Source organism: Rhinoderma darwinii, unplaced genomic scaffold (genome assembly GCF_050947455.1).
Source record: "Rhinoderma darwinii isolate aRhiDar2 unplaced genomic scaffold, aRhiDar2.hap1 Scaffold_138, whole genome shotgun sequence".
NCBI lineage: Eukaryota > Metazoa > Chordata > Amphibia > Anura > Rhinodermatidae > Rhinoderma > Rhinoderma darwinii.
Window position 1 is genome coordinate 2,625,959 of NW_027461966.1, and position 16,425 is coordinate 2,642,383.

General features: G+C 43.1%; 1 long non-coding RNA gene across 1 annotated transcript; it reads left to right on the forward strand.

Moving 5' to 3' along the window:
* Positions 1-3,133: 3,133 nt before the first annotated feature.
* Positions 3,134-10,013, forward strand: LOC142699145 (uncharacterized). The gene is made up of 4 exons (XR_012866026.1): positions 3,134-3,580; positions 5,446-5,582; positions 6,227-6,518; positions 8,774-10,013. It is a non-coding gene; the product is annotated as an uncharacterized LOC142699145 (long non-coding RNA).
* The last annotated feature ends 6,412 nt before the right edge of the window (positions 10,014-16,425 follow it).

Genomic DNA, 16,425 nt, shown 5'->3' on the forward strand with positions numbered 1-16,425 from the left:
CATACCGTCCTCAACAGCGATGTGACTGCGCATGAGCAGTAGCGCACGCTGAAATACAGGTTTAGAATAAGCACTTGGGAACAGTCGCCGGTTACCGAGTACATACAGTCTTCTACAGCGATGTGACTGCGCATGAGCAGTAGCGCACGCTGAAATACAGGTTTAGAATAAGCACTTGGGAACAGTCGCCAGTTCCCGGGTACATACAGTCTTCTACAGCGATGTGACTGCGCATGAGCAGTAGCACATGCTGAAATACAGGTTTAGAATAAGCACTTGAGAACAGTCGCCGGTTCCTGGGTACATACAGTCTTCTACAGCGATGTGACTGCACATGAGCAGTAGCACATGCTGAAATACAGGTTTAGAATAAGCACTTGAGAACAGTCGCCGGTTCCTGGGTACATACAGTCCTCTACAGCGATGTGACTGCGCATGAGCAGTAGCGCACGCTGAAATACAGGTTTAGAATAAGCACTTGGGAACAGTCGCCGGTTCCCGGGTACATACCGTCCTCTACAGCGATGTGACTGCGCATGAGCAGTAGCGCACGCTGAAATACAGGTTTAGAATAAGCACTTGGGAACAGTCGCCGGTTCCTGGGTACATACAGTCTTGCTGAAATGCAAGTTTAGTAGAAGCACTCGGGAACAGTTGCCAGTTCCCGAGTGCAGGCGGGGACTTGGGCAGCGCTAATGTTGCGCATGCGCAGTTGCAGCTACAGGCTGGTAGTCACACCAAGCACTCGGGAATAATTGGATGTTCCGGAGTGCAAACGAAATAAAGCGTGTTCATGAGAACATTGAAAGCGACCACAAAGCCATACTATGGTCGGGATGTGTCTTTTCCCGACCATAGCCAGGAGAATGGGTTATGGTCGGATCCAAGGGCAACCAGTAACACAACAAAACTTCTGCAACAAAGGCGTTGAGTACATAATGGCATGGCTTTATAAGCATTCACACATGGCAGACCTGGGAGCCTTGTTTAGGCCCCCGGTTTCCATGGCACCTATCAGAAACCTGCGATTGCGCTGATGGTGACAGAAGAAGCCCCCGCCATCTGTTTACCCACGTAGATGCCCCACTATTGACCACAGCAACTGAGGGGTAACGTGCCGGGATCTACGCTATTTCCCGCACCATCCAAGTACTGTACATTTACGGTACTTTGTGCTAACTGCATGGCACTGTATATGTATGTCACCCAGTGGTTAAATTACAGAAAGCTGACATCAGTACCGTGAATTTCTAGGTTTATAGGATTTGCGTCTGTAAGTAAATAAACCGTATGCAACCCCAATGGCAGCCTCTATCTGTGGTGCACGGTTGGGTAAACGTTCTTTTGGCACTTATCCCCTCCCCACCTAGTGCTGCACATGGAATAATACAAGACGTTTGTATGCTTGTATGTACCAAGATGATGAAGCAAGCGGGCCTGGGACATTTCACCCATCTGCCCTTAACAACAACCCACCCCCAAATCTGGAACTTCTACAGAGCAGAGAGTAAGCCGGAGGGCATGAATAGCAGAAACAGTGAGGAAAATCCTGACCTAGAATGGATCCAATTGTAGCAAACTATCAGCTGCGAGAAATATCAGGCATGTTCCTGGATATAAACAAGAATATTCCCATTCACTGACACCAAACAGATATCTTAAAAATGCTGAGGAATTAGTAAGTTGCCGAACTTTTCATTATACGAAATTTAAGCATCTAGTTACATGAAACCGGAAAATCCCTATTATATTGCCATTTTATAGAGATCAGTGGTAAAATAGTGGCCACTCGGGGGCACAAATATGGATAACCAGGCCTGTACCTCTAGTTGTGCCTGTGACAATGCATCACCCCCAACTTATTCTTAAGGACCATGAAGTGTTTGAGCTTCTACATGGACCTAACAAGCTATCTGCTGGAGTCCCTTATCTACACATATTCAGGGCGGAGGTGCCTTGCTGGGGGCTCCACTACATAAATATCCTGCAGACTGTCCGGAAACAAAATTTACTTCTCAGTCGTGTGTATATATGTATGGAGCATGTCCTCACTGTATATACTGTACTCCCTCCTTACTGTCCTCATATATACTGTATATAATGTACTGTTCAGTTATATGTATATATGTATGGAGCATGTCCTCACTGTATATACTGTACTCCCTCCTTACTGTCCTCATATATACTGTATATAATGTACTGTTCAGTTATATGTATATATGAGACGTGTCCTCACTGTATATACTGTACTCCCTCTTTACTGTCCTCATATATACTGTATATAATGTACTGTTCAGTTATATGTATATATAGTATGTGTCCTCACTGTATATACTGTACTCCCTCTTTGAGTACTGTACTCCCTCGGTGAGTGCCTCGAATTTCTATCTTCTATATATATATATATATATATATATATATATTGATGTGCTCAGGACTTCACCCTAGGATCCCCCCTTACTAGTAATAAAGGCCGTGCACCTGCATTTGTGATTTCAGATCCTCGCTGTCTTTTTGGATTATTTATCAGTTTGTTTTCTGTGTTTTTACAGATAGTGCCAGAAACCCAACTATGGATTTTAGAGCCAGAGAACAGTCATGGCTGGTTAAAGATGACTCCACAGCCACAGGTGTTGGCAGTCAGAGAAATATTAGGGAGCCACAGAACTCCTTCAAAAGCCTTGTAAATAAAAGAATGAAAGTTTGGTGGAACCGAGCATTCCTAGCAAATTATCTCCAACGGAACCTTATACCGAGGGGGTTACGCATACAAGTTTTCCCATCATTTCCAACTGAAGATGTGAATTTTCCATCTAAATGGGAGGAGAACTGCAGTGCGTGTTCATTTAAAGTGATGGAGCTTCTTATTGGACTCAATAACACATCATTAGAAAACAGGGATAACGAGCTGGAAAAGATCCAGCAAAAATTAAAAGCAGAGATGTCCAAAGAGGACTTAGAAACATTTAAAACACAATTGGATCAACAATGCCTCGTGTGGGAAAAAGAAATGGAGAGCAGAAAAACTAAGAAATTGATATGTGATAATAATGATTTTCAACAGAAGAAAATATATTGATGGAATCGGAGACAAAATGGTAATCACTGAGTCTTTCCTCTTCTATGTGATCTTTGTCATCACAGAGCGGTCACCATGATATGGCATTATGTAGTAGCGTGAGGTCTACACGTGACTTACCAAGATACAAAAGAAAACGGAACTAAAATCAGTCGTCCAACAGTAGGAGAAAAATGAATAAGGGATTGGAACAAAATCCAAGACATCACAAGAAGGTCATTAACATTTCTATGCATGAATTATCTATAGGTGACATCACACTGTTGGACAAAGTCTTGACCTTTTCTCCCGCCTCCTGTTTTGATCTTTTCTCAGCAGTAAAAGATCTGCAATTTTTTGCACAATCTTTGATCTTTAAGAAATGGTATTTTAAAGAGGAAGGCGATTTATTTGTGGCAGTTGAGGAACGAGAAACATTGCGAATATTTGAGAAACTCCTTCACCAAGAAGGGGGAATATCCCAACTCATGGCTTGGAGGCACTTTACTCTATCATTTTTAGGTAGGGCTAATCTATTAAAAATGGTTGTCTTCCCTAAATTGTTATACTTACTACAATCCTTGCCTATATACTTGAGACCAGTTGACGTTAGGCGGCTGAATACTCTCTTTTGAGGCTACATTTGGAACCAAAAGAGACCAAGAGTGAGCCTATGCATATTGCAGCAACATCCTGAAAATGGAGGGATTAATTTTCCACAGATTCACTTATACAATATGGCAGCTCAACTACGAGTGATTGGAGATTGGATAACTGGTAGCTCCTGCTTTTCTGATTCTACATTGGACCAACAATTTTCAAAACCCATTTCCTTAACATGCCTCTTACACACTCCCTACTCGGCTCTATCACCTGATGAACGGGCTAACCCCCTAGTCATGTCCTCCTGGAAACATGGACCAAGGTCAGGCAACACTTAGGTTTAAACCCTAGATTTTTCCTACTTCTTCCTTGGGTCCATAACTTTGACTTCCAAAATGCCAACCCCCATGTGGTTTTTCGTGGATGGGTTGGGGGGAGGGGTTGACATGTATTAATCAGATAACTAACATGCTCACTCGTCGTCCATACTCATTTAATGAACTACGTATACAATATGATTTTCTGGGACAACACCCATTTTATTACATGCAGGCCTGTAGCTATGCTCACAAGGTCATTAGACACTTACAAGACCAAGACTGGGATGACTTCTTCTGTCACTTAACTCCATTTCATCAATGCCGAAAAAGACTAATCACTACCTATTATAACGTTTTAAGACAGCCATTGGACTACACTAAATCGAGATCAGGCGTATCTTACTGGGTTGACCACTTAGATCAAACAACTCATGACGATGTCCTATCATCTGTAACTATGGCTGCCAAATACCTCCCATCAGATATGTCCTGGGAGATGTCTTTTACAATAGCCCATAGGGCTGACGTGTCCCCTTATAGGGGCTTTCTCATGGGTAACTCCTCTGACCATTCGTGTTTAAAGTGTGGAGCACCGCAATTACATTGTCTCTGGTTATGCCCAACTATTGTTGACTTTTGGCGAAAGATACAATATTTTGTGTCGAACACCCTGTCCATACCATGCCCCTCAACCCAAAAGTGGGGTCTCTTTGGGATACTGCCACCTTCCATGTTCTTTATCCCGAAACATCACAAACAACTGTTATACTATGTCTCTGCGGCTGCTAGGAAGGCCATTCTCCAGGTTTGGATAAATAATACACCCCCCACACATCGTATTTCCCTAGAAAATATATCTTATATTTTCCAAATGGATTGGGTGGAAACTTCCCATCGAAAAGAGCACAAAACTGAAGCCTTTTTTAAGTTGTGGGAGAACTTTATACCTCTCTTACCACTTCATATAAAACAAAAACTGATTGCATGCTTTGGCTCCACAACTTGGTATCTGGAACATCAGCTGTCTGGCGTGACACCAATCATGATCTGATTCCTTAATATCTGTATTGAATCGCGGTAACGATGGGGATACACGTGTCCAGCCTCTTCCCCCTCCCCCCTCTATACTTCCCTTCCCCCTTCTTTATGGTTTATTTAGTGTGTTTCATCTCCTATGAATATTGACACTTTTTCAATTTGTCTTTGGGGTAAAATCTCTAATTCTGTCCTCGCTCCAACTAGGATCATTTGAAGTCATTTATACAAATTGTAGATTATATAATATGCAAAATAATGATATAAGTGTTCAGAGATGCTATTGCCATGGGAAATATTGTTGAATTGTTGTTCGCTTGTTTGTTATGTTTGGAAAAATAAAAAATACATCAATTAAAAAAAAAACTAAATAAAAAAAAACTCCACTTGTTGTAGAAGGTTAACATACAATTCTTTATTATCCTTTAGAGCAAAGATGATCCACATTCTACAAGATGGTATGGATGCCGGAGTCCTCTCCAAGTCCCTAATGGAGGCACTGATTGTGACTGAGCCAACGATACAGACGCCTTTTCTACTACCCAAAATTCATAAGGACCCTCCAGGTAGGCCAATTATATTGTGTACCGGGGGGTTAACTCAGAAGGTGTGCGGATGGGTCGACCACCATTTAAAACCATTAGTGGAATGTCTACCTTCGTATCTGTGCGACTCTGCAGATTTGTTGTTGAATATTGAAGAGATTCATTTAGATGACAGACATATTTTGGTAACTTGTGACATTGAGTCACTATATATCAGCATCCAGCATTCGGATGGGTTGCATGCAGTGGCCACCTTTTTGCATATGAGCAATATAGGAAAGACTTTTCAGAGTTGTTGCTCACCCTATCGGACATTGTTCTCAAACACAATTTTTATCACGTTCAATGGGTCCTTCTACCTGCAACTCCAGGGCACGGCAATGGGGGCAGCCTGTGCACCCTCATACGCCAACCTGTTCCTGGGGCTGTGGGAGAGGGACCTATTCCTGCCAGATCATGAGATATCAATGAACCAGCTCCTTTTCTGGGCCCGTTCATTGATGACATCTTCATGATCTGGCAGGGGACTTCGGATGAATTAATGGAATTCATCAGTGTATTTAACTATAATACACGTAACATTAAATTAACATGCAAGTGGAATCACGTTGAGATAGATTTTTTTGGACATACTAACTAAAAGGAACCATAATGGTTGTCTCCAGACAGATTTGCATCGTAAAGATACATCAACAAACTCATTTCTTCACGCCACGTCTTCACATCCCCGCCACACCATCGAAGCTATACCAACTGGACGATTACTGCGTGTTAAGAAAATTTGTTCAACTCATGAAGATTTGAAATTCCGCACGACTGAGTTAAGAAAGAGACTTGCTCAACAGGGCTGCAGCCGCCGCCGCAATGTTAATAAAGCCCATTGACGACCACGTGCACAGCTCCCCCTCGTGCACAGCTATTACAAACTGTAACTAAAAATAAGGAATTTCTCCTAAGGTAAGATTTACGAACACGTATCATTTGGTCAGAAATGAGGGACACCTCAAACACATTTTGGCCGATGCTCCTCAATGATCCAATTCTACAGAAAGTACTACCAAATTATCTTGCTGTTGCACCATGTAGAGCGCGTTCTTTACGTGACGCAATAGTTCAGTTACCGAACAGTGGAAAAACCGGGTAAATGTTTTGGAAAGATTGGTCCTAAGTGGGGTTGTAACCCTTGCGGCGACTGTATTAGTTGCCCTAATATTGAACGCTCTCAAGGTTTTGTTGACTTAAGTGGGTTGAAAAATGTTAAGATCACATGGCCAATTACATGTGGCACTACAGGTGTGATCTATCATGCAACTTACCCTTGCCCTAAAATGTATATTGGCATGAGAACCCGAGAATTGCGCTTTCGCGTAAGAGAACATGTTAGAGACATTGAAAATGCCAAAACAGTCGAGTATATGGAACAGCTGAAGACGATTCCACAACATTTTCACCTACATCATGCGTGTAACTCTAGACTTGTGAGAGTGAAGGGAATAGATCACATCAATACTGATATGCGAGGACGAGATGTAAAAAGAGGCTTTTGCAATCAGAATGCAGGTGGATATGGAGGCTTAAGACAACACAACCGAGGGGTCTCAATGAGAACATTGGTGTTGCTGCATTTCTCTGACTGCTACCAAAGATTTTAGTCGGGTATTTTTGATTTTATGTTCTTATTTTGATCTACATTTCTTTATTTATGTATACAGATTAGATATATGGTTTACGCTGCCTGTGTTGACTATGTCAACTGTGCAATTTTCGGGTTGTCATGATCTTCACCCTCAACAATGATTTCCTACTTCTGATGATCTTCACAAACAATAGAAAAGCGGGCTCTGTCTGCAGATCACTGCATATTATATTCTGCACCTTTGAGGCTTGTTGTATTAGATATATCGACATGAACTAAAATCTGCTTTGTGCATGGCACTTGTAGTCCATTTTATTTTTTGATGCATAATACACACGTTGTTTTTTTCTTCTTTTTTCATCGCACACGCCTATTCACACTATTTTATTTTTTGTTTTTTATTTCTTTTATTTTGTCACCATACATTTATTACCTTTTCACTCTTTTACTTACACATGTTCTATATAAACAACACTTTATTGTGTTTAATATCATTTCTTACCTGTCACTTACCTACTATGTTCAGGTTGTGCACTGGATTATTCCTTTTGGCACGTATATATTGGTCTTTTTTCACACATTATAATTGATAATAATGTTCCACACTTGATTACTCCCTACACGTTGACGCTCTTCATCACACATCACTTTGTGTCCATATATTTATATGTATTTGTATGATACATGTGCAATATATCTGTATAACTATCTTGTCTCTCTGTATTTTGGGTTTAGACTTGCAGACATGAAGTGTATCGCTATTGGACTGCCCGTACAGGGTTAATATCCTTCTGAATGCTTTTCATGCCTTCAATCACTGGTTGCATTCTGATTGGTTGTGACTGACCGGCCTCCGATTCGTCACCCATGACACGCTGGGTTGCTGACACACGTGACCGCGTCAGGTGACGCGCTGATGTGTTTCCGCCCCAGTGTCTCGTTGTTGCCGTTTCTGGAGTCTGGCCATGTACTCGACCACATATTGCCACCAATAGTAAACAGTGAGTGCACTGATCTGATTTATGGGCATATATATATATATATCACCTGGATATATTTAAGCACCATTGGCTAGCGTTCATTTAAATACTGTGTGTGAACTATCAGCGCCACCCCCTGATGAAGGCATTTAGCGCTGAAACGTGCGTCTGGGTGGGCACTCCCTGTGTTGGTGCTCCTGAACAACCTTATTATGGGTATGTTATATCCCTCCATACTTGTTTAATAGTTGATTCATTTTTGCTCTTACTTATGCGCTGACTGCTTTTTTGCACTGTATAGTTGTTTATTCCATACCATTTGGTATTTCTATATGACCTACATTACGCACGTCTGTGCAGCCATGGGGTCTTATCTAATTCTTATTTTCTTTGTGAGTCACACAATGAGCTGTCCTTTTCTTCTGTAGAGTCTTGTGGAGTTTTTTTAATTTAATTGTATTGACATGTAGCTTTTCATTGTTATTCCAATAAATATTTTTTTCATTTTCTACACTTTTTTTGGTAGCATCAATTTCTTTGTAGGTTATATATTTGTAGTTTTTTGTTTCAAAATATTTTTCTTGGTTTTTTTTCAGGAGATCTTTATCCCAGTCTTTGAGATTTTAAAGAGTCCTGACAACACGTAGACCCCAGTTAGCAGCTAGAAGATTCCTGCATATACCTAGAAGATGACCACCTTCAACATCTAGAAGACACCAACCAGCACAGAGAAGGAGATCCTGGCTACAAGAAGATTCCTACAAACATCTAGAAGAAGAGACACATTGTAAATACTGGTGTGTCCATCCTAGCAGAAAACCCATGACGTCTGAACAGTGAGGAGAGAACTTATATGTTACTTCTGACTATATGATCCCAGGGTAAAGGAGCAGAAAATGCTGAGAAATATGGAGAGGCTTAGTAATAGTCAGTGCGCAGGATGCTCCATATGTGGTGATAGTCATGAGATGGTCACAGCTAGAGAAATACTCAATTCATTATTCATTTATCAATGATATCATATTAAAACATGTACTGAGACTACTATAGAAAAGAGGCAGGGATATTATCATCATCATCATCATCATCATCATTGGTATTGTTGTTAAGCTGAACGTAGAGAAAAATTATTCACTGGCCGACCCCCAGATCTATTGTAGAAAGAGTCCTGTTGAGACACGATCATGTAATGGAAGTTGGCACTTGAGTTGTACGCTACTAAAGAAGGAGAAAACATGAGGGTATAATGGTTCCACTACGTATGTGATATGACCTTTCTAGATTCGTTTTCCGCCTCAAAAAACCCTATTGAAATCAATGAGAGACGGAAAAATGCTGTGAACGGCCGCAACCGTTTTTGACGCGTTTTTAGGCAAAAAAAAATGCTTGCGTTTTTTTTTTCCTTTGCCTGTTGAAGAAGGAGATAAAACTAACGCTTTAAAATGGGCATAAAGAACCACGTAGGAAAACGCATCAAAAACTGTGTCAAAAAACGTGTGTGGTTAAAAAAAGGCGGAGCTGATTTTTCCAGGCAGAATTTTTTGCCTGCAAAAAACTCCACATGAACAAAACCTTAAAAGCAAACAGGCTGGGAGGGTAAAACACTGACTGCATATTAAAAAGGGCAATTTCTCCCGGTTGAGGCTGCACAAGAGGAAATAGACTGGGAGCAACTATTGTCAAATAAATATACAGACACTACATGGGAATGCTTTACATGTACTTTAAGTAATTACACTGTAAAATATAATCCTATCAGTAACAAGTATTAAAAAACCCTAAAATGAAACTAGAAAAAGCTTGCTTCTAATGTTAAAAAGACAATAAATGACAAGATAAGAGGACACACACACACTTCCATACACACACACACTTCCATACACACACACACACACTTCCATACACACACACCTACATACTTCCATACACACACCTACATACTTCCATACACACACACACACACACACACACCTACATACACACACACACACACACACCTACATACTTCCATACACACACGACACACACACACGACATACACACACACACGACATACACACACATACATACTTCCATACACACACACATACATACTTCCATACACACACACACACACACACACACACACACACACACACACCCATACACACCCCCATACCCACACACACACCCCCATACACACACACCCACATACACACACACCCACACACACACCTACATACTTCCATACACACACACCTACATACTTCCATACACACACACCTACATACTTCCATACACACACACACACACGACATACACACATACATACTTCCATACACACACACATACATACTTCCATACACACACACATACACACACACACATACACCCATACACACACCCCCATACACACCCCCATACACACACACACACACACACCTACATACTTCCATACACACACACACCTAAATACTTCCATACACACACACACCTACATACTTCCATACACACACACACACACACACACACACACACACACACACACACACACACACACACACCTACATACTTCCATACACACACACCTACATACTTCCATACACATACACACACACATTCTTCCATACACACACACACACACACACACACACACACATTCTTCCATACACACACACGACATACACACACATACATACTTCCATACACACACACACATACATACTTCAATACACACACACACACACACACACACACACACACACACACACACACACACACACACACACACACACACACACACATACATATAAATACATTACACAGATACATTTACATATATTCAAATTAAGCACATATATATATCCACACTATACAAACACATATATCCACATTACACTCTACACACAAACATATATCGACATTATACACACACGCACACATGCACATTACACAAATACATTTACACATTACACACGAGGAAACATTATTCACCTGGTATATCCCTGCCGCTCCGGTGGTCTCGCCACTCATTTTAGCTGTCCTGCAGTGATGAAATTTCAGCTTCACGCACGTGACCGCTGCGTCAATGCTGAGGCCAGTGACTGGTTATAGCAATCATGTGTAGGTAGTTATCATGTCATCACTGCATGACAGCAGACACAGGCCTGCTAATCCTCTGAAGCAGAGGTGGATATATTAAGCGAGAGCACTTTCTGTAAAGAACTTGGTTAGGGGTTTAGGGAGTAAGTGGGTTAGCGGGTTAGGGTTGGAGTTAGGGTGTTAGAGGGTTAGGGTGAGGGTTTAGGGCGTTAGGGGTTTAGAGGGTAGATGTTAGGGTTAGAGGGTTAGTGTTAGGGGGTTATAGGGTTAGGTTTAGGGTTACAGCTTTTCCAGAAGCGGAATCCCCAGCCAGAGCATTTTCCGATGCTCTGGCTGAAATTTCCGGCATCTTAAAGTCCCCAACATCGCTGTTTATATATGGACAGTGACATAAAGGTCTTTCTCAAGAGAGGAGTCCTCCACATGACCATTTGCTGCAAAGCGCTTGGTTAGGGGGTTAGGCATTAGGGTTAAGGGGTTGGGATTTAGGGGATACGGTTTTTTCAAGAGCGGAATCCCCGGCCAGAGCATTGCCTTGGATTCTCGCATTACAAAGCCCTTGACGCCACACTCCATATATGAATATTGACGTCAAGTTCTTTCTCAAGCCAGGAAGGAGTCCACCGCCAGAGTGCTTGCTGTAAAGCTCTCGGTTAGGGGATAGAGGGTTAGAGTTGGGGTTACGGTGAGGTGGTTTGAGTTAGGGTTGGGGTTATAGTTAAGGGGTTAGGAATAGTGTTAGGGTTAGGGGCTTAGGGTGCTTGGGTTAAGGGGTTTGGGTTCTAGGTTTAGGGGTTAGGATTGGGGGATAGGATTAGGATTTAGAGTTTAGTGGTTAGGGTCAGGAATAGGGTTAGGTTTAGGGTTGGAGTTAGAGTTAGAAGGTTAGGGTAAGAGGGCTAGGTTTAAGGTTAGGAGCAGAATCCCCAGCCATAGTGTTTCCGACGCTCTGGCTGAGGAATCCGGCATCTTATAGCCCCTGCCGTCACTGTCCATTTATGGACATTGACTTCAGGGGCTCATTCTAGGAGTGGAATCCCCGGCAAGAGTTTTGCCGACGCTCTGTCAAGGGATTCTCGCATTACAGAGCACTTAACGTTACTCTCCATATATCAACAGGGATGCCAAAGTCTTTCTCAAAACAGGAATCCCCGGCCAGAGTACTTGCTGTAAAGTTCTTGGTTAGGGGCTACATTTAGGGATAGGGTTTTAGGGGTTAGGGTTAGAGCTTTTCCTGGAGCGAAATCCCCGGCCAGAGCATTGCTGACGCTCTGGTTGGGGATTCCAGCATCTTAAAGCCCCTAATGTTACTGTACATGTATGGACAGGGACGTCAGGGGCTTCCTCTAGGAGCGTAATCCCCAGCCAGAGTGTTGCCTACGTTGGGGTTATGTTTTAAGTTAGTGGGTTAGGAAGTTAGTGTGTTAGGGGTTGTGGATAGGGGGTTGGGGTTAGGATTAGAATCAGGGTTAAGATAAAAGGGTTAAGGGGTTAGGGTGCTAGGGTTAAGGGGTTAGGTTTTGGGGATTAGGGTTTGTGTTAGGGTTTAGAGGATAGTGTTAGAAATAGGGTTAGGGCAAGGGTTGGGGTAGGATTGGGGTTAGGGGTTGGGGTTAGGTTTTGGGTTAGCGGGTTAGGAAATTAGAATGTTAGGAGTTGGGGTTAGGAACAGGGTTAGAATCGGTGTAGGGTTGGGGTTAGGGGTTAAGGTTCGAAAAGGGTTAGGAATACGGTGAGGGTAGTGGGTTGGGGTTAGGAATAGGTTTGGGGTTAAGGGATAGGGTTTAGAGGTTAGGGCTATGGTTGCGGGTTAGGGTTAGGAACATGGTTACGTTTAAATGGGTAGGGTTAAGGGGTGGGGGTTAGGGAGTTGGAGTTAGGATGCTAGGGTTAGGGGATAGGGTTAGGGTTTAGAGGTTAGTTGTTAGCGTTAGGAATAGGGTTGGTGTTAGGATTTAGAGGTTAGGGGCTAGGGTTGGGGATTAGGAATATGGTTAGGGTTACAGTGTTAGGGGGTTGGGGTGCAATTTTAAAGGGGTTAGGATAAGGGTTAGGGTTTAGCAGTTAGGGTTGGGGATTAGGGGTAGGAATAGGGTTAGTGGTTAGGGTTAGAAGATCAGGGTTGGGATTTAGGGTAAGAATTATGGGGTTAGGATGCTAGGGTTAAGTGGTAAGGTTTAGTGGGTTAGGGGATAGGGTTAGTTGTTAGAGTTTAGAGGTTTGTGTGGTTAGGGTTGGGGTGTTAGAGTTTGGGTTAAGGGGTTAGGGGCTATGGTTAGAGTTAAGGGATAAGATTAGGGCTTTTCCTGACGCTCTGGTTAGGGATTGCGGCATCTTAAAGCCCCTAATGTTACTGTTTATATATGGACTGCGACATCAGGGGCTCCCTCTTGGAGAGGAATCCCCGGCCAGAGTGTTGACTACGCTCTGGCCGGGGATGCTCGCATTACAAATCCCTTAATATCACTCTCCATATATGAACAGGGATGTCAAGGTCTTCCTCAAGACAGTCCCAGGAGTCCCTGGACAGAGCCCTTGCTGTAAAGCGATTTGTGCTGGTGTTAGGGTTGGGGTTAAGAATAGAGTAAGGGGGTAGGGTTTGGGTTAGGGGGTTAGTAAAAGGGTTGGCGTTAGCAGATAGGGTTTAGAGTTCAGGGTCGGCGTGAGGAATATTTTTAAAGGTTAGGGGTTAGAGGTTGGGGTTAGGGTTAGAGTGTTAGGACGTTGGGGTATGGGTTAGGATGTTAGGGCTAAGGGGTTGGGGTTAGGGGATTATGCTTAGGGGATAGGGTTAGGTTTATAGTTAAGATGTAGGGGTAGGGTTAGATGTTAGGGTTTGGGCAAAGGTTTAGAGGCTAGTGGTTGGGGGTTAGGATTAGTGGTTTAGGGTTAGCGTTTGGATTAGAATTCAGGATGGAATTCGGGTTAGGAGTTAGGGCTCCTCCAGGAGCGAAATCCCCAGCCAGAGCCATAATGGGTTAGGAATAGGGTTAGGGGGTTAGGATGTTAGCGTTTGGGGTTAGGGTTAGGAATAGGGTTAGAGTGAAAGGATGGGGTTGAATTTAGGTAGTTAGGGGCTAGGGTTTAGAGATTAGGTTTGGGGGGTTTGGAATAGGGTTGGGGTATGGAATGAGGCGAAGGGGTTAGAGTGTTAGGGTTTAGGAATAGGGTAGGGGGTTAGGGCTAGGGGTTATGAAAAGGTTAAGGTGAGGGGTTAAGGAGTTAGAGTTAGGGTTTTTAGGTTAGGAGTGGGGGTTAGGAATAGGGTGAGGGTATGTGGTTAGGGGGTAGGGTTTTGGATAGGGGGTTGGGGTAGGGTTATAAATTAGAGTTGGGGGTTAGAGTTAGGAATACGTTTGAGGTAAAAGGGTTAGGGGGTTGAGGGCTAGGGTGCTAGGGTTAGGGGATTAGTGGGTATGGTTTGTGTTAGAGTTTAGAGGTTAGGGTTTAGGAATAGGGTGAGAGTGTTATGGTTGGGCTTAGGTTTAGGGGGTTATGGTTTTAGGGCGAAGGTTAGGGGGTAGGGTTACAGGGTTGCGGTTAAGGTTAGCAGGTTAGGGTTAGAAAGTTAAGGAGTTAACGTTATGTGTTAGGGTTTGTATTAGGGGGGTTAGTATTAGTGGATAGGGTTGGAGTGAAGGTGTTAGGGGTTGGGGTTAGGGGGATAAATTTGGGTTAGTGTTAGGGGAATAGGGTTTGGGTGATTGACTTAAGGAGTTAGGGGTTGAGGTTAGGCAATAGGGTTGGGGTTAAAGTTAAGAATAGGGTTGGAGGCTTAGGGTAAAAAATAGGGTTAGACTTAGGGGCTTAGGTGGCTAGGGTTAAGGGGTTAGGGGTTTGAGTTATGGGATTAGGGTTAGAGTGTTAGGGTTTTTGGTTTAGGGGGTTGGGGGTGTTAGGTTTAGGGGGTTAGGAATAGTGTGAGGGTAAGTGGTTAGGTGTAGTTTTGGTTTTAGGAATAGGGTCTGAGTTAGGGAATAGGCTTTAGGGGTTAGGGTTGGAGGTTAGGAATAGGGTTAAGGCTAAAGGGTTAGGGGGTTGGAGTTTGGATTAACGGGTTAGAGTTAGGGGATACGGTTAGGGGTTTTGGAATAGGGTTAGTAAAGTTTAGGGGTTAGGGATGGGGGTTAGGGTTGTAGTTAGGGGTTTAGGATTAGAGTTTGGGTTAGAACTAGGGGTAGGGTTAGTGGGTTAGGGCTTTTCCGAGAGCAAGATTCCCGGCCAGAGCCATAATTGGTTAGGAATAGGGTTAGGGGTTGGGGTTAGTATTATGGGTTTAGGAATAGGGTGAGGGGTTAGGGTTGAGGTAAGTGCTGTAGTGAGGGGCTAAGGTTAGAGTTTAGATTTTGGGATTAAGAATAGTGTTATGATTTTGAGGGGGGTAAATGTTGAGGTTAGGCGTTTAGGTTAGGGAGTTAGTGTTTTGATGTTAGGGTTGAGGGTTAGGATTAGGTTTGGGGTTATCAATACGGTGAGAGAAAGTCATTAGTGGGTAGGGTTTTGGCTAAGGTTTTGGGATTAGGTATAGAATTAGGCGACATGGTAACGGGTAAGGGTTGGGGGTTAGAGTTAGTAATAGAGTTAAAGGGTTAGGGTGCTAGGGTTAAGGGGTTGGATTTAGAGTTTCATTGTTTAGTGGTTTGGCTTAGGATTAGGGGTTAGGGTATAGAGGTTAGTGGATTAGGAGTATTAATAGAGTTAACGGTTAGAGTATTAGGGTTGGGGTGTTGGGGGTTAGGTTTAGTTCTTAGGGTTAGGGGGGGCTAGGGTTTGGGTTAAAGTTAGGGGATAGGGTTGGGGGTTAGGAATAAAGTTGGAAGGGTAAGGTTAGGTTAGAGGGTTAGGATTTAGGGTGAGTTAGAATTAGGGTGATAGGGTTTGGGGGTTAGCATTAGGGGCTAGGGTTAGAGTTAGGGATTTTCCAGAAGCGAAATCCCTGGCCAGGGCGTTGCTGATGCTTTGCTTGGAGATTCCGGCATCTTAAAGCCCCTAATGTTACTTGTTTTTTATGTGGACAGTAACCTCAGGGGCTCCCTCTAGGAGCGGAATCGCTAGCCAGAGTGTTGCCTACCCTCTAGCCGGGTATTCTCGCATTACAAATCCCTTCATGTAACGCTCTATCAATGAACAGTGATGTCAAGGTCTTTCTCAAGACAGGAGTACCTGG